General features: G+C 43.6%; 1 long non-coding RNA gene across 2 annotated transcripts; it reads right to left on the bottom strand.

Moving 5' to 3' along the window:
- Positions 1–5845: 5845 nt before the first annotated feature.
- Positions 5846–19341, bottom strand: LOC115408149 (uncharacterized). 2 transcript variants are annotated; one of them, XR_003933739.1, is made up of 3 exons: positions 19332–19341; positions 6666–6670; positions 5846–6020 (listed from the first exon to the last, which is right to left on the bottom strand). It is a non-coding gene; the product is annotated as an uncharacterized LOC115408149 (long non-coding RNA). The 2 variants fall into 2 exon arrangements; XR_003933738.1 differs by lacking the exon at positions 6666–6670 and adding an exon at positions 11634–11638 and having other exon boundaries at positions 5846–6052.
- Positions 19342–19677: the final 336 nt, after the last annotated feature.

The following is a 19677-nucleotide window of genomic DNA, read 5'->3' on the forward strand; positions in this document are numbered from 1 at the left end:
CCGATTGTTTGGTTGTGTTGTTTTCGTGTACGTTGTATACATCATCCCGAAGTGTTACGATGCTGATTGAATTTGTTTGGTATATCACAACAGTTTGAATGTGATTTGATTGAATTTTTCTGTTGTGTGTGTTTTTTGTTGAGAGATATCTTCTTTTTAGCATAGTGTTTCCGATTTGAAATTGTCTTGGATCACGGTTGTTGTCGATGACAGTCCATTTTTTGTTTTTCTGGTCTTTGTTGACATTTGTTTTCATTTCATGTGTTCTGTGGCAATTGTTGCAAACTGTTTTCATGTAATGGTTGCTTTTTACCATTGCATTCTTTTCCACCTCTAGCGGTCAGGTCAGGCTGTTAAATCTGCTACTGGTTAACCTGTAATCCAGTACTACCTGCTTCAGGGTCGAGTTACCGGCGACTAAACTGGTACTCCCCCAGACAGTGGATACGCTGGGCTGGGTGGTGGGCGGCTGGTCGTCCTGACGAAAGTTTAAAAAAAAGATTTGTCAAAGGCTTGAGGTTCAGGTGAGTCACTGCAAGTCATCCAGATATGGGAGAGTAAACCCAGACAGAAAATCCTCTGTCCCATTTTTTGGACAGTGAGTATACTTGATGACATTTTTTGTTAGCTCTATAATGCTGTGTTTTATTTATTGTGGAACACAAGGGACAAGACCAAACAAGCACTTCTGAGCTGGGCGCATTGTCGCAACAGTTTAAACCAGGGGTGGGCATTCCTGGTCCTCGAGGGCTGCAGCCCTGCTTGTTTTCCCATGTGTCCTTGCTTCAACACACCTGAATCTCATGAAGATTCATGGCCAAGTCCGGCAGAAAGCCTGATAACGAGCCACATTGCAAACAGCTGTGTTGAAGCAGGGCGACATGGGAAAACCAGCAGGGCCGCGGCCCTCAAGGACCAGGAATGCCCACCTCTGGTTTAAACTGTTGCGACAATGCGACCAAGTCAGAGGTGCTTGTGTGTGCAGGGCTGCAGACCTGCATGTTTTCCATGTCTCCCTGAGTATATTGTATGTCATGACTTTTTTTTTTTTTTTTTTTCCAATTAATGGACATTGCATTGTGCATAGTTTTTCTTGTTTTCCTAGGAAAATGTAAGTTTCAGTTTATTTTTAAGACTAGAGGTTCTGGAAAGCCTATGATTGATTTCATGGTATCGTTGTAACTTTTGCACTCACTTTTTCTAGTATATTTTGTCATGTTTTTCGGTCCTCGTATGACTTTTTTTTAAGCACGCGTTGAAGGGTTGAGGTTCCTCGGCCGAGCCGATTGTTTAGTTGTGTCGTTATAGTGTATGTTGTATACATCATCCCGAAGTGTTACGACGCTGATTGAATTTGTTTGGTATATCACAAGAGTTTGAATGTGATTTGTTTGAATTTTTTTTTTCTCCCCCCTGACCTGCCACCTTAAAGTGGTGGGGGAGTTTGAGTGCCCGCGTGATCCCAGGAGCTATATTGTCCGGGGCTTTATGCCCCTGGCAGGGTCTCCCATGGCAACCAGGTCCTGGGTGATGGGTCAGACTAAGGGCAGGTCATCAGTCCTCATGATGAAGTTACAGTCAAGGTCCATTTTTCGTTTGTCTTACATTTTTGTGTTGTTTTGTTTGTTTGGTCTTGTCCTGGTGTTCCACAACAAGCACCTCTGACTTTGGCGCATTGTCGCAACAGTTTAAACCAGGGGTTTGCATTCCTGGTCCTGGAGGGCCGCAGCCCTGCATGTCTTCCATGTCTTCCTGCTTCAACACAGCTGATTGCAATGTGGCTTGTTACCAGGCTTACTGCTGGACATGGCCATGAATCTTCATGAGATTCAGGTGTGTTGAAGCAGGGAGACATGGAAAACATGCAGGGCTGCAGCTCTTCAGGACTAGGAATGCACACCCCTGATTTAAACCCTTGCCACAATGCTTCAAACAAACTTTCAGGTGCGTGACCTTATGGGTTTTTTTTTTGTTTTTTTTTTTTTTCCCCCCAATTAAGGGACATTGCATTTTGCTTAGTTTTTCTTGTTTTCCTAGGAAAATGTAAGTTTCAGTTTATTTTTAAGACTAGACATTCTGGAAAGCCTATGATTGATTTCATGGTATCATTGTAACTTTTGCACTCGCTTTTTCTAGTATATTTTTTCATGTTTTTCGGTCCTCCTTTGACTCACTGTTAAGCACGCGTTGAAGGGTTGAGGTTCCTCGGCCGAGCCGATTGTTTGGTTGTGTTGTTTTCGTGTACGTTGTATACATCATCCCGAAGTGTTACGGTGCTGATTGAATTTGTTTGGTATATCACAACAGTTTGAATGTGATTTGATTGAATTTTTCTGTTGTGTGTGTTTTTTGTTGAGAGATATCTTCTTTTTAGCATAGTGTTTCCGATTTGAAATTGTCTTGGATCACGGTTGTTGTCGATGACAGTCCATTTTTTGTTTTTCTGGTCTTTGTTGACATTTGTTTTCATTTCATGTGTTCTGTGGCAATTGTTGCAAACTGTTTTCATGTAATGGTTGCTTTTTACCATTGCATTCTTTTCCACCTCTAGCGGTCAGGTCAGGCTGTTAAATCTGCTACTGGTTAACCTGTAATCCAGTACTACCTGCTTCAGGGTCGAGTTACCGGCGACTAAACTGGTACTCCCCCAGACAGTGGATACACTGGGCTGGGTGGTGGGCGGCTGGTCGTCCTGACGAAAGTTTAAAAAAAAGATTTGTCAAAGGCTTGAGGTTCAGGTGAGTCACTGCAAGTCATCCAGATATGGGAGAGTAAACCCAGACAGAAAATCCTCTGTCCCATTTTTTGGACAGTGAGTATACTTGATGACATTTTTTGTTAGCTCTATAATGCTGTGTTTTATTTATTGTGGAACACAAGGGACAAGACCAAACAAGCACTTCTGAGCTGGGCGCATTGTCGCAACAGTTTAAACCAGGGGTGGGCATTCCTGGTCCTCGAGGGCTGCAGCCCTGCTTGTTTTCCCATGTGTCCTTGCTTCAACACACCTGAATCTCATGAAGATTCATGGCCAAGTCCGGCAGAAAGCCTGATAACGAGCCACATTGCAAACAGCTGTGTTGAAGCAGGGCGACATGGGAAAACCAGCAGGGCCGCGGCCCTCAAGGACCAGGAATGCCCACCTCTGGTTTAAACTGTTGCGACAATGCGACCAAGTCAGAGGTGCTTGTGTGTGCAGGGCTGCAGACCTGCATGTTTTCCATGTCTCCCTGAGTATATTGTATGTCATGACTTTTTTTTTTTTTTTTTTTCCAATTAATGGACATTGCATTGTGCATAGTTTTTCTTGTTTTCCTAGGAAAATGTAAGTTTCAGTTTATTTTTAAGACTAGAGGTTCTGGAAAGCCTATGATTGATTTCATGGTATCGTTGTAACTTTTGCACTCACTTTTTCTAGTATATTTTGTCATGTTTTTCGGTCCTCGTATGACTTTTTTTTAAGCACGCGTTGAAGGGTTGAGGTTCCTCGGCCGAGCCGATTGTTTAGTTGTGTCGTTATAGTGTATGTTGTATACATCATCCCGAAGTGTTACGACGCTGATTGAATTTGTTTGGTATATCACAAGAGTTTGAATGTGATTTGTTTGAATTTTTTTTTTCTCCCCCCTGACCTGCCACCTTAAAGTGGTGGGGGAGTTTGAGTGCCCGCGTGATCCCAGGAGCTATATTGTCCGGGGCTTTATGCCCCTGGCAGGGTCTCCCATGGCAACCAGGTCCTGGGTGATGGGTCAGACTAAGGGCAGGTCATCAGTCCTCATGATGAAGTTACAGTCAAGGTCCATTTTTCGTTTGTCTTACATTTTTGTGTTGTTTTGTTTGTTTGGTCTTGTCCTGGTGTTCCACAACAAGCACCTCTGACTTTGGCGCATTGTCGCAACAGTTTAAACCAGGGGTTTGCATTCCTGGTCCTGGAGGGCCGCAGCCCTGCATGTCTTCCATGTCTTCCTGCTTCAACACAGCTGATTGCAATGTGGCTTGTTACCAGGCTTACTGCTGGACATGGCCATGAATCTTCATGAGATTCAGGTGTGTTGAAGCAGGGAGACATGGAAAACATGCAGGGCTGCAGCTCTTCAGGACTAGGAATGCACACCCCTGATTTAAACCCTTGCCACAATGCTTCAAACAAACTTTCAGGTGCGTGACCTTATGGGTCTTTTTTTGTTTTTTTTTTTTTTCCCCCCAATTAAGGGACATTGCATTTTGCTTAGTTTTTCTTGTTTTCCTAGGAAAATGTAAGTTTCAGTTTATTTTTAAGACTAGACATTCTGGAAAGCCTATGATTGATTTCATGGTATCATTGTAACTTTTGCACTCGCTTTTTCTAGTATATTTTTTCATGTTTTTCGGTCCTCCTTTGACTCACTGTTAAGCACGCGTTGAAGGGTTGAGGTTCCTCGGCCGAGCCGATTGTTTGGTTGTGTTGTTTTCGTGTACGTTGTATACATCATCCCGAAGTGTTACGATGCTGATTGAATTTGTTTGGTATATCACAACAGTTTGAATGTGATTTGATTGAATTTTTCTGTTGTGTGTGTTTTTTGTTGAGAGATATCTTCTTTTTAGCATAGTGTTTCCGATTTGAAATTGTCTTGGATCACGGTTGTTGTCGATGACAGTCCATTTTTTGTTTTTCTGGTCTTTGTTGACATTTGTTTTCATTTCATGTGTTCTGTGGCAATTGTTGCAAACTGTTTTCATGTAATGGTTGCTTTTTACCATTGCATTCTTTTCCACCTCTAGCGGTCAGGTCAGGCTGTTAAATCTGCTACTGGTTAACCTGTAATCCAGTACTACCTGCTTCAGGGTCGAGTTACCGGCGACTAAACTGGTACTCCCCCAGACAGTGGATACACTGGGCTGGGTGGTGGGCGGCTGGTCGTCCTGACGAAAGTTTAAAAAAAGATTTGTCAAAGGCTTGAGGTTCAGGTGAGTCACTGCAAGTCATCCAGATATGGGAGAGTAAACCCAGACAGAAAATCCTCTGTCCCATTTTTTGGACAGTGAGTATACTTGATGACATTTTTTGTTAGCTCTATATGCTGTGTTTTATTTATTGTGGAACACAAGGGACAAGACCAAACAAGCACTTCTGAGCTGGGCGCATTGTCGCAAGCAGTTTAAACCAGGGGTGGGCATTCCTGGTCCTCGAGGGCTGCAGCCCTGCTTGTTTTCCCATGTGTCCTTGCTTCAACACACCTGAATCTCATGAAGATTCATGGCCAAGTCCGGCAGAAAGCCTGATAACGAGCCACATTGCAAACAGCTGTGTTGAAGCAGGGCGATATGGGAAAACCAGCAGGGCCGCGGCCCTCAAGGACCAGGAATGCCCACCTCTGGTTTAAACTGTTGCGACAATGCGACCAAGTCAGAGGTGCTTGTGTGTGCAGGGCTGCAGACCTGCATGTTGTCCATGTCTCCCTGAGTATATTGTACTGTCATGACTTTTTTTTTTTTTTTTTCCAATTAATGGACATTGCATTGTGCATAGTTTTTCTTGTTTTCCTAGGAAAATGTAAGTTTCAGTTTATTTTTAAGACTAGAGGTTCTGGAAAGCCTATGATTGATTTCATGGTATCGTAACTTTTGCACTCACTTTTTCTAGTATATTTTTTCATGTTTTTCGGTCCTTGTATGACTTTTTTTAAGCACGTGTTGAAGGGTTGAGGTTCCTCGGCCGAGCCGATTGTTTAGTTGTGTTGTTATAGTGTACGTTGTATACATCATCCCGAAGTGTAACGACGCTGATTGAATTTGTTTGGTATATCACAACAGTTTGAATGTGATTTGTTTGAGTTTTTTTTTCTCCCCCCTGACCTGCCACCTTAAAGTGGTGGGGGAGTTTGAGTGCCCGCGTGATCCCAGGAGCTATATTGTCCGGGGCTTTATGCCCCTGGCAGGGTCTCCCATGGCAACCAGGTCCTGGGTGATGGGTCAGACTAAGGGCAGGTCATCAGTCCTCATGATGAAGTTACAGTCAAGGTCCATTTTTCGTTTGTCTTACATTTTTGTGTTGTTTTGTTTGTTTGGTCTTGTCCTGGTGTTCCACAACAAGCACCTCTGACTTTGGCGCATTGTCGCAACAGTTTAAACCAGGGGTTTGCATTCCTGGTCCTGGAGGGCCACAGCCCTGCATGTCTTCCATGTCTTCCTGCTTCAACACAGCTGATTGCAATGTGGCTTGTTACCAGGCTTACTGCTGGACATGGCCATGAATCTTCATGAGATTCAGGTGTGTTGAAGCAGAGATACATGGAAAACATGCAGGGCTGCAGCAGTCTAGGACCAGGAATGCCCACCTCCGGTTAGTTTTTTGGTCCTCGTATGACTTTTCAGCCCGTGTTGAAGGGATGAGGTTCCTCAGCCAAGCCGATTGTTTATTTTTTTTGTTATAGTGTGTATTGTATGTTGTATCTTTGGTATTTTTCAATAGCTTAAATATGATTTAATTTGATATTTGTTTTGCGTTTTTTGTTTTTAAGAGAGAACTTTTTATTTTGGCACATTGTCTCAACAGTTTAACCTTTCGCCACCATGTTTCCCGCAAACTTTGAGGTATCTGACCTTATGTGCTTTTTATTTGTTGTTCTTCTATTGTTGCACTGTCCATTGTGTTTGGTTTTCATTGTTTCCCTCACATTTACTTAGACTGATTGCCTTTCACAATGCTTTTGTGGTTCATTGTGTTTACTATAAAGCACTTTGTCGTTCTATACATGTGAACTGTACTAAATGAACAAATCTCACTGTGCTTCAAACGCGTTTCTCAATCCTTATTCTCAGTTTACGTTTGAATAATTTGCCTGTCATTAGGTTCTTTATCATGTATTGCACATGAGAAACATCTAAAACTTGTTGGACAGCTGGCCCTAATGACCATACTTTTGAGACACTGTCCTGCAAGACTCTTTAAGTTGTTGCATCATGTGTTTCACTGTTTTTTTGTGGACAGTGGGAGGGATGGGCATTGTTTTCATGTTGTTTCATGTTTTAAATTCTCTAAAGCGTTTTGTTTTATTCCTGAAAAGTGCAATACAAATAAAGTTCAATTTCTTTTTTTCTGAATATGTCTTGTTTTAGCATGGTGTTTTTGATATGACAGCATTTTCATGCCAGTTTACTGTTGATTATCATGTGCTTTTGTTTTCTCTTTTTATGTTCACGTTTGTTTTGTCTTTGAATTTCAAAGTAGGTATTTGACAGTTTGCTGCTCTTTGTGTGTCGTGTTCACTCCTGAAGTTGAGGAGCGTCACAGCTCCTTTAGTGGCCAACTAAGACAGCCTCAGTGCAGGAAAAGAGCGCTACCGCAGGTCCTTCACTCCCATTGCTATCAGACCGTGCAACTCCACTGAATAGAATTTTTTTGTGAAATAAACCTGGACATTGTAATATGTCGCAGCTATGGACACTTTATAAACCATTCACTCTGCTGCACTAAAAACATTTGCACACATTTGTGTATATTTGTATAAATTTTAGTTTGTTTTATTTGAAGATTCATGTTGTTTTTCTGTATGTTTATCTTTTTTTGTTTTCTTTTATTATCCTGACTATGATTTGCGCAATTACTTATTCTTTATTTGAACCTTTCATTACTTTTTACACCGACCTGTGTGTATTAAATTTCTCTGCTATGAAATTATTAAAGTTTATTCTCTTCCTATGCTCCCTTCCCTCTCTGAGGCTGTGTGTGGGCAGAGTCGGTGTCGGTGGGCGCAGCTGCACACCTAAGAATCATCGTCATCACCTCTTCCATGAAGTCGCCGGATCGTCCTCTATTCCTCGCCAGATCGTCCGTTTTACTACTTGGTATTATGTCACCTCGTTGGGTGGGGGGGGGGGCTGAGCTTGTGAGGGAGGTTGAGAGGTACTGGCTAGATAAAGTCGGGCTCACCTCCACACACAGCTTGGGCTCTGGAACCCAATTTCTCGACAAGGGCTGGACTCTCCACTTCTCTGGCGTTGCCCGCGGTGAGAGGCGGCGGGCTGGTGTGGGTTTGCTTATAGCCCCACAGCTCAGCCGCCATGTGTTGGGAGTTCTTCCCAGTGAACGAGAGGGTCGTATCCCTGTGCCTTCGGGTTGGGGATAGGTGCCTCAATGTTGTCTCAGCTTACGGGCCGAACAGCAGTGCTGAGTATCCGGCCTTCTTGTAGTCCCTGGAAGGGGTGCTCGACATTGCTCCAACTGGGGACTCCATTGTTCTACTGGGGGACTTCAACGCTCACGTGGGCAGCGACAGTGAGACCTGGAGGGGGGTGATTGGGACGCACTACCTCTCTGATCTGAACCCGAGTGGTGTTATTGGACTTCTGTGTTAGTCGCAGTTTGTCCATAAAGAGAACCATGTTTGAGCACAGGGGTGTCCATAAGTGCACTTGGCACCAGGAAACCTTAGGTCGGAGATCAATGATCGACTTTCTTGTCGTGTCATCTGACCTCCGGCCATGTGTTTTGGACACTCGGGTGAAGAGAAGAGCAGAGCTGTCAACCAATCACCACCTGGTGGTGAGTTGGATTCGCTGGCGGAGGAGGAAACCAGACAGACTTGGCAGACCCAAACGTATCGCGAGGGTCTGCTGGGAACATCTGGTGGAACCCTCTGTCAGCATGGTTTTCAACTCCCACCTCCGGGAGAGCTTCGCTCATGTCCCGAGGGAGGCTGGGGACATTGAGTCCGAGTGGACCATGTTCTCCACCTCCATTGTTGAAGCAGCTGCCCGGAGCTGTGGTCGTAAGGTCTCCGATGCCTGTCTTGAAAGCAACCCCTGAACCTGGTGGTCGTCATCGGAAGTAAGGGATGCCGTCAAGCTGAAGAAGGAGTCTTATAGAGCCTTGTTGGCTCATGGGACTCCAGAAGCAGCTGACAGGTACCGGCAGGCCAAGCAAACTGCAGCCCGAGCCATTGTAGAAGCAAAAACTTGGGTCTGGGAGGAGTTCGCGGAGGCCATGGAGGAGAACTACCAGTCGGCCTCAAAGAAATTCTGGCAAACCATCTGGCACCTCAGGAGGAGAAAGCAGGTCTCCACCAACACTGTTTACACTGGAGGTGGGGAGCTGCTGACCTCAACTAGGGATTTTATAGAACGGTGGAAGGAAAACTTCGAGGACCTCCTCAATCCTGTCGCCACGTCTTCCGTGGAGGATGCAGAGGCTGAGGTCTCAGAGGTGGACTCGTCCATCACCCAAGCTGAAGTCACCAAGGTGGTTGGTAAGCTCCTCGGTGGCAAGGCACAGGGGATGGACGAGATTCACCCAAGGTACCTTAAGTCTCTGGATATGCAGGGACTGTCGTGGTTGACACGTCTCTGCACCATCGCGTGGCGGTCCGGGGCAGTGCCTCTGGATTGACAGACCAGAGTGGTGGTCCCCCTGTTTAAAAAGGTTGACTGGAGGGTGTGCTCCAACAATAGGGGCATCACACTCCTCAGCCTCCCTGGAAAAGTCTATACCAGGGTACTGGAGAGGAGGATTCGACTGATCGTCAAACCTCGGATCCAGGAGGAACATTGTCTTCATCCTGGTTGCGGAACACTGGACCAGCTCTACACCCTCCATCGGGTGCTAGAGGGTTCATGGGTGTTTGCCCAACCAGTTCACATGTGTTTTGTGGACTTGGAGAAGGCGTTCGACCTCATCCCTCGTGGTTCCTTGTGGTGGGTGCTCCGGGAATACGGAGTGCCGTCCAGTCTCTGTATGACTGGAGTAGGAGCCTGGTCCGCATTGCCGACGGTAAGTCGGACCTGTTCCCGGTGCATGTTGGACTCCGGCAGGGCTGCCCTTTGTCACCGGTTCTGTTCATCATTTTTATGGACAGAATTTCTAGGTGCAGCCAGGTGCCGGAGGGGGTCCGGTTCGGGAACCACAGGATTTCATCTCTGCTTTTTGCAGATGATGTTGTCTTGTTGGCTCCATCAAACCTGGACCTACAGCGTGCACTGGGGCGGTTCGCAGCCAAGTGTGAAGCGACAGGGATGAGGATCAGCACCTCCAAATCCGAGGCCATGGTCTTCGACCGGAGGAAGGTGGCTTGCCCTCTCCAGGTCGGTGGAGAGACCCTGGCCCAAGTGGAGGAGTTTAAGTGTCTTGAGGTGTTGTTCACGAGTGGGGGATGGAGTGTGAGATTTACAGGCGGATCGGTGCAGCGTCTGCAGTAATGCGGTCGTTGTATTGGTTCATTGTGGTAAAGAGGGAGCTGAGCCGAAAGGCGAAGCTCTCAATTTACTGGTCAATCTACATCCCCACCCTCACTTTAGGTCATGACCGAAAGGACAAGATCCCGGATACCAGCGGCTTAAATGAGCTTCCTCCATACTGTGGTTGAGCGCTCCCTAAGGGATAGGGTGAGGAGCTCAGTCATCACCGAGGAGCTTGGAGTAGAACCGCTACTTCTCCACATCAAGAGGGGCCAGCTGAGGTGACTCGGGAACCTGTTTAGGATGCCTCCTGGACGTCTCCCTGGGGAGGTGTTCCGCTCATGTCCCACCGGGAGGAGACCTCAGGGAAGACCCATGTTTTTTAGCTGGCCTGTAAACGCCTTGGGATCCTCCCGGAAGAGCTGGAGGAAGTGTCTTGGGACTGGGAATTCTGGGCATCTCTGCTTAGACTGCTGCCCCTGTGACCCGGTCCCAGATAAGCGGTGAAAGATGGATGAATGGATGGGTATTGTGCTCTACCCAGCTTCAGTTTTTGTTCAGATGTTCTGTTGGTTCATGCTTCTGACCGGTTTGCTCTTCTGTGCTCAGATCTCAATCGCTCTGTGGATTATCCAGTCTGCTGCAACCTCGCTGCATTCAATGGCACCTAGCTGCAGCTCCAGCCACCACGACCAACGCTGCAGCCTCATCGCATATACGCAGCAACTGTCCAAAATAAAGACTCTTTTGCCTGCATAATTTCAAAATTTGTGATTTAAAATAGTCAATGTAAAACTTCATACACAAAATCACTAGGGGTGGGACGAGACACAAATTCCACGAGACGAGATGTCTCGCGAGATTGAGTTCACGAGATCGAGACGAGACGAGACCGGGGGGGGGCTACTTCGCCTATTCCCATTCAAACCGCGGCGCACAAACGACGCCATGACTGCATTTGCACTTCATGCCACTAGGTGCGCTGTTTGCATGTTCAACCTTATTTTGCACAGACACCACAGAGGAAGAAGGGCGCCGCAGCCGCTGCAGGCTCTCTCTGCATGTTGGTCGAAAAAGAGTGTGAGCCGGCAAGAGGTGGTAAAATGTTCGTTGATGCGATGCACCGTTTTTTTCAATAAAAGAGAAGAACTGAACGATCGTTTCCGCACATTTTCTTTACGTCGTATCAATTAAACTGTATCACAAGTAGTTTGTGTACTCAAAAGACCAAGATTCCTTGCGGATAGAACATGCGCAGAACAGTATTTCATGTCCCTTTCGAACAGGTTTTTAAATATGAATATGAGCATATTCAGGGTTTTGCACGTGTTTATATGACTGTGCGCAATGTAATGTATTATTCCGTCAATATTCCAGTTAATAAAGAGTTTTTGCCTTTATATAAACGTACTCAATCTCGCGGCATTTCGATCTTGCGAGATCTCGCGGCATTTCGATCTCACGAGATCACGTGACACGAGATCTCGTCCCATCCCTAAAAATCACACATCTTTAAAATCTTAACTCTCTGTGCATGGAAAGAATATACTCTAGATAAGCAGATTGCACTTGGAGCCTTCGATCCAGTTGTTGTAGGTGGGTAGCCCCAAAGTGGTGTCAGGAGTCATATCAGTTGACAGATCCCCATTCTGACACCAGGATGTCCGTCTCTGGCCTTGACCACATCACGGTGTTGGGTATCGTGTGTACGCGGGTGTCAGATATCTTCCTATTGATGAATGATTAGAGTTGCTGAAGACGGACTGTGGCACTGCTACCCACGGGGGTCCAGGGGAGACAGATGGGTCCATTTGTAATGCAGAGGGGGCCCCACAGCTGCATTAACTATTTAGGTGTGGTTATCTCCTGGAAATGGTGTGCCAGGAGCACTGAAGGAAACTACAGCAAGGGAATGTCTAATACTAATGTTGATGTATGGATTCTGTCTTTGTTGTTTTCACAGGACATCTTACAGCATGACAGATTGTCTGTCTGGTGTCATGTATTCTGGAACAGGAAAATAAATGAAAACAGTTAAGCTTGCTTGTAAACTAATGGATCAACAGCACAGCAGCATGCAATAGCTATAAGGAAGAACAATGAAATACACATTTCAGACTAGTGGTCAGATTTGTTTACAAACATAACATATTTAACATTCATATTGCAGCAGACCCACCTTTTTAATCATTTATGTAAAGAGTGACTAAACCGTATATTAAAACTGATGTCTATCTATTTCCCCCAATGAAAATAAAGCACTTGAAGTGGTAACATTTTCTAAATGCTGTTTGTCTCTGTCAGCATTATTTCAGCTCTCTATCATCACCTGATCCTTTCTTGGTTTTGATGCATGGTTATCTGATGGAGAATGTGAGGTTTCCTCTTGATATTGACGACCTGCAGACGAAGGCACGTAGGATGTAAAGCAGAGTTCACCTTCGCTGAAAAGCACCTAAACACCCTGTCACATTTGTCACCACAAACTGAAAAGTTGCCAGGGAGCGAAAAATTAAACAGTTTATTTCCATGCAATGTTGTGAAAATTACAAGGGGCCACTACAGAGAGGTTACAGAGCTGCATGTTGTTTTTGAGCTGCAGGCTGCAGGCCCCTGGGCTGAGGGAAAGCAACACTTTGCTCTCCAAATTAGATTTAAAGTGAATGTGAGAGGTTAGCCGTTAATGTAAAGTGCGACTGACTGTTGTTTTATGTGTCACTAAATGCTTCAATTAATACTCTTCACTGTTGGTTACCCCACCTGTAAAGGATGTTTTACTCTCGACACTTCACACTTGCAATGAGGGACCCAAATAATGTTAACATCAAATAAAACCGTGCGAAAAATAAAGAAATAAATAAAGGAAAAGGCTTGGCACAGTGGTTCCACTTCCCAACAAGCCTGAAATGATACAGTTACCGCTGGCCTGCCTCACAGGGCTGCGAGTAAATGAAACACAGACCCATGAAGTGAGAGGGCAAAATGTCTAAATGACTTCACCTTTGGCTGACTCGGGTGTTTGTTTTCACTTGTAAACAGTCACTGTGAGGAAGTTCACTTGTTAAACTTTCCACAGATGGTCAATATCTCTATGTGTTCACCTGCTCTGACTCCTACAACTCTTGAATACAGCGAAAAGAGTGGAAAATTGATTCCACTGTACATTTCCTCCTCTGGTTTTGTCACCCCCGAAGTTCGTCTTGTAAATGTGCCCTCGGAGTCGATTGGCCTGAGGGATGGAGGGAGCGCTGGGAGTAGCTGGGAGTAGCAGGAGTGAGCCATCCATCCTGGTACCTGGAAGAGCGGGGGAGGGGGCAGGGTGTCGTTCCACCTGCCTGCTGAATAAATCATGGCTTTAGTCCATTCTGCAGCTGCAGTCCAATTAACCAAAGGGGGCCTCTGTGAATGCCTTTAGGTGGCATGATTAATTACACAGCAATGACAATACACAGCACAGCTCACAATATCCCAAAGGGCAAACACTGAACATGGCTTTACTTTGCAGATTTTAGCTTTCATTTGAAGTTTTGTTCCTGTGAATTTACGGTATTATTACAGGAGGCTTTTATCATTTTGCTGACATACAGTTCTTGATTATTCCTATGACTCAGTGCCTGCTACGAGTCGTGCATACACCCACAAACAAGTACACACATCTATTCATTCCTGTTATAAATATAACATAAATCATCTTCAGTGAGTCCAGGTTTAAACTACTTGCAAAATTATTTATTGAAAAAAGATTTTCACCTGCGAGATTTCAACTTTTAAAGGTGCCATTTCTCCCCTTCTTTTATATGTAGCCCATGACAAAGCTCTGGTTCCTGCTACTTCAGCTCATTTAAATAGTGCCTTTAATTGAACATAAAAAGGCAGAGAGAAAGGTGGAAGGAAAAGGTTAATGGGACTGACACAAAGGGCAGACACCAGCAGAAGTCTCGCCTTAAGTGTCACATCCTGCTTGCGTCACGAAGCCATACAAGGAGCCAATTAGAGCGCGGCCAGTAATTAAGCCAACTCCAGAGGCTGAGCTCTGGCTTCACTTCCAGCGGGGATTAAAGCCCTCTCCAAGACATCTACTAGTAATGACCGCCATCTTTCTATCAACGATAGGCTCACACACTGACGTCTGACTACTGCCACATCAAATAGAAAGGTCACAGAGGATGTAACGAATGAGAGGAGAGGAAAGAGGAGACAAGGAAGTAATTGCAGGAGGGGTTGGTCAATGAGAGAAAGACCATCTAGCCATTGTTTACTCTTAAGTAATCTTCATTCAGGGGGACAGAATCTCACCGTCCTGCTCTTTCTATTTCCAGCATTTCGGGGCTCGTTTCAGCAGAGTAACAGAAAGACGGTATGGACGTGACATTTCCAGCCAACTTCATTGTAAAGGTTATGTTCGGTTTCATTGTTAAAACTTATGAAAGATCTTTGTTTACTGCAGTTATAAGAAATGCAGGGTTTCCACATGCTTTCCAAATGGTTCACAACAAGCCAGATATTGAATTAGATGCTCACGACTTCATGGAAATAAATGCATTTTGCTAAATGTTTAATTTGACAGTTTGAGCTAAAAATTCTGGGATAGTTTCACTGGAGAAAGTTTCACTTCCAGAGGTAACTCTATGAAACATACAACCTGATGATGCTCTAGCGGCATGGAAGGAACTGGACAGTTACTTCTATAAGAAACCACCTGAATCATCATCACCAGTGGAGGATGCTGAGATAAAATCTGAGTGACTTGTGTATCTGATGGATTGATTGGAAACGGAACAGGCGAACGATGCATGTGATGGTTCCGCAGCCATCACTGTAAGACTTCGTACAGTACGTCATTGATATACAAACTTTATTACAATTTTATTTTATCATAGCAGATTTTACTTTCTGCTTTCTCACATGATTGTGTATTTATATCTTGTGTTATACGCCCAGTTTGACACATGCCTGCTAAACTTGTTTCCTAATCAGAATTGTGATCTTTCTCACATCTCGTTTTTGTCATTAACGTTCAATAAGGCGGCTGTGATATGATTGGTAGAGAAATCGTGTGTGTGTCGTGTGTGTGTGTGTGTGTGTGTGTGTGTGTGTGTGTGTGTGTGTGTGCGTGCGCGCGCGCGCGCGTGTGTTTTATCTGGGTACTTCGGTTTCCTCACAAGTGTAGAAACATACATTTGTGGTTAATCGGTGACGCTAAATTGCCCCTATAGATGTGATAGAGAGTGTGTGTGGTGGTCTGTCTCTGTGTGTTTGCCCTGTGATGGACTGGTGACTTGTCCAGGGTGTATCCTGCTCTTTGAGCTGTAATTGGCTCCTGCGCCCTATGACCCCGAACAGGATAAAGCTGTACAGAAGATGGATGGATGGTTTTGCCATTCATGAAAAGGGTGATTTTTTTTCAAATTCTATTTCATTTGGTCACTACTTCCTCCACCAAGGCATTGGTAACCGTTTCATGTGATTTTGAACATAGTGTTTTTTCACAGGCTTGCTCACGATGCCAGGTGCCGCTGCAGGTGTAAAAAGACCTCATTATATTCCAGCACAAAAAAAAAAACACAAAACCAAAAATCACAGGAAATAATGGTAAAACACTGGGAAACTCAAACGTATCTAGAACACAGATGAATAAACCACCAGAACACACTGGAGACGCCCTGGGTTGATATATACTGCTGTCACCAGGTGAAGGCAGTCACAGGGAGCAGCATTCAGACATGAGGGGAAGCTGAAGAGCCTGAAACCACAGACAGCGTGAGAATAACAATATAACACAAGAAACCGAGTGTGTGCGCTGACACATGGGTGAGTGTCCCTTGGTCCGCAGCACTTCTTCCTGGTGAGGAAAAGGAAAAGCAGAAACTGGAGTAGGAACTGAAAAGACTAAACTTATGGGGACTGAATACAGAACAAATCTAAAGAGATATAATACTTTCCGCAGCTCCGATTCTTTCAGCATTCCAATGTTTTTTTGGTTGAGTCTCAGAAAATGGTGATCAGCTCCAGTCTAAAGGATTTTTCAAGTCTTTAAATATGTTTTGTTTTTCCATATTAGCAGCAGTTTGAGGAGACGAGTCATTCTAACTGACCCAATGAAGAAATTTCTGCATCTGACTTTAACTTTCTATTTGTTTTCCGGTCGCAGTGATAAACTGTGCACAGCACATAAAAATAAGGATTAAAAAAAGCAGCGATATTCGTCTCTGAGCAACAATTACGAAAGTGTTTCATGAAGGCATGTACAGAATCTGTGGTGAATGCATAATAAACAGTTTTTTTTACTGAAGCTGGCTTTATTTTTACCATTTGTGCTTATTACCGAGCGCAAATTGGAGAGTGCAGCAATGTATCCCGGCTTCTATTTCCACCAAACAAAAGAGCAGATGTGCTAATTGGAGTTTGAAAACACACACTTGTGGAAAAAACAACAAAAACAAACAAAAAAACTAAACCAATTGCATATAAAAAAAAATAAAAAGACTTTGAAAATGGAAAATATCAAAGCATATGGTGATCTGAGAACGCTTACTGTTTGATATTTTGAAAAATAAAAAGGGTGGACTTATTATGTTAATTTATTTAGTCAGTTATGAGACTAACATCCAAATTAATATTTAAAGAATAAAATAACAAATTCACACTTACCTAATCACCTCAGTGTGCTCTTGTCTTCAATATTACATATTGCAGTCATTTCTAATCGACATGGTCATTGATAAAGAACACAACAAACAGATTTACAGAACAAAAAAAGTATGAAACATTCACACAGATGGCCAAAATGAAACACCTGCCAAGTTCTTAGGATTTCAATTATTTCATAAATTATTCATATGTGTCTCCTTGCAGCACGTAGATGTGCACATATGGATGTTTACCCTTGGCAATTTCAGGTGTTGGAGGTCTTGTTACCAGCAAAAGGCAAATATCAAAGATTTCCTTTTGTTCCAGTTGGCTTTAATTCATCTAGATGCATTTTCGTCAGTGATATTTTTACATCAGAGCTGTCAAACACGCAGCCAACACCGACCCATGAAAGGACTGGAGCTGGGCTGCGGGCTGACCTGGCAACAACTAAATTCTACACAGACTTTCAGTCAGAGTTTGTCTCTGTTTTGAAAGTCAAACGAAAACAGAGGAGTTTTTGTACTTTTCAGGTTTTTTTTTTTTTTTTTTTTATGTAAGTAAAATCTTAAGAGCTATATGAGGCTTTTGACCTAAGATGTGTTGGACCCCCTCTTACAGTACTATCTGGGTACGCACACAGATTATTAACATTTTCGGATGCTCATGAAAGGACTTGTGGTAATAACACAAACTGAGTTCTCAGCAGTGCAATAGTAAAAAATCGCTTTAGTTTTGATGGACCAGTGAGGAATATCACAAGCAAACGCAATTTAGATAAGCCTCAATGCTCATGCAGTATTTGTATGATCGGAACAAGCCGTGACTCTATTTAAACATTTTCCTTTGTGGCCGTGAGGACACATTTTTTGCACAATTACAGGCCACTGCATGCATATGCTAACCGCACTTACATTTGCATTCTGACAGCAGCAGAGTCTTTATATATTTTGTAATATAACCTCAAAGGCTTCCCTCCCCCTTTAGCTGCCCATTGATAATCCTGTTGAATAAACATCATTTTCATGTGTAAATATTTTTTGCGGCTCCATCTTTTAGGCAAGCTTCTCTCCCACACGATACAGGTTCATCTGCTGTAAAACGTATTGTAGTTGTCCTCTGACTGCCGCTGCTTCTGGGGATTAAAACCAAACATGACTTATCCTGCACGCTGCGATTGTAAAGGCGGTTTGGTGGCTTTTTCCAGATAGGGCTTCTCAGTGTGCAACAATAACTCTTGGCTGCAGCCACAAACATTTCTCCGAATTGGATTACATTCACACAATGTATGGCAGGCAACAGTCTCAGCATAGATAAACTGTAGCGGTGAATAAAAGGAGAGGAAGGAAAAGGCCGCTCTCCGAGGGCCGAGGTAGCAATTCATTTCAGAGGACAATGTGTTGCGTTTGAGTTTGCAGGCTGTTTTTTAAAGTGAGAATGAAATTAATTCACTGCTGTCACTGTCATGCCTGGATACTATTTTTTTTGTTTGTTTTTTTTTTGTTGTTGAAATTATGACTTTTTATAGGAATTGCCATTGATTGGAGCTCACTGCCAGGTCTCTGGTGTGCAGATCACGTCTTGTTCTGTGTTTTTTCATAGCCTTTTTTGGTGTTGAGTCCTCCTTAGTTTCTGTCTCACATGCAGAGATCCTGTTCCTTTTAGAGACTTTTGTAATTAACATGCCGAATAACTCTTATTCCAGTCAACCTTTTCTGTCAAACGTCGATAAAAAGCTGAAAAAGGCACAACACTCAGCCTTTCAAGTCATCTTAAAACTAAACTTGAGACTACATTACTAAACTTGGCCAAAAAAAAAAAAGTATTGAAATGAATTCTGTGTGTTATTTTGTTTGTAACTTGCGTTTTTATTTATCATGGTCTTTTTTTTCCAAGTGTGCAGTCCTCAAACTCAGCTTTGGTGCTCATCCCACAAATGCACATTTCTTACAAAACATGCATTTAAAAAAAAAAAAAAAATTAACCAGACTTTCTAACAAGCGAAAGATTGATTGCTAAGAAGCCATAACAAAAACAAAAAAAATCCACCGAACACACATTTACTTACTTTTTTTGTGCTCTGAGTGAATTTGGGTCTGTGCCATGTTTGCTGATTTTCCAAATGAACTGCCAGACGACGGTAATAAAACTAGGAATCATAACTACCCATTAAAACATAATTAGGAAGCATTACGCCACACAGAGCTTACCCACAAAACCTCAATATAATGTTTTTTTCACAAATTAACCTCAGCGGTTGGCACTGTTGCGTGTTTGTTGTTTTTTGTGTTATTTCCTTTTGGGTGCAGATGTTATCTTGTGCTGAATTTTCTCTCCTCTCTAAGAGATTTTGCATGAAATGTGGTTTAGTTTTGTCGACATGCTTCAAATATATAACATTATTTCAGTGAACACTTCCAGTACAGCTGAGCATATGTGTGTGTAGCATTGCTGAGCGCACCAGAAAGTAGCTTGACTGAACTCAGAGTGGCGCAGAAAGGGATCACTATCGACGCAAAGTGAAACAAAAAAAGGCTGACTGTCACTGGAAGAGCATTTTTATTCATTTACTGGCCCTACAAACAGTTTCTTTCTTCACTTGAGGACCTAGAGTGTTGCAGGAAGCCCCTGAGCTGTGGAGATGCTGATTTGAATATCTTAGCTGGACTTCCTGTTTCCCTGTTTCTGTCCTCTGTGATCATCCAGACGCCAAGACGGCAACAAAAACACACGCAGTGTGCTCTCAACTTTTTATTTCAAAATGTTTTCACCAAACAAACCAAAAAGCACAAACACCACAGTATTTAATGAAGGACATTACAGCACGTGTGGTTCGCTTTGGCTCAAGGAATCAGTATGACAGAAACCGTTGTTTCAGTCACAGCAGCACAA

Source organism: Salarias fasciatus, chromosome 20, assembly GCF_902148845.1.
Source record: "Salarias fasciatus chromosome 20, fSalaFa1.1, whole genome shotgun sequence".
Classification (NCBI taxonomy): domain Eukaryota; kingdom Metazoa; phylum Chordata; class Actinopteri; order Blenniiformes; family Blenniidae; genus Salarias; species Salarias fasciatus.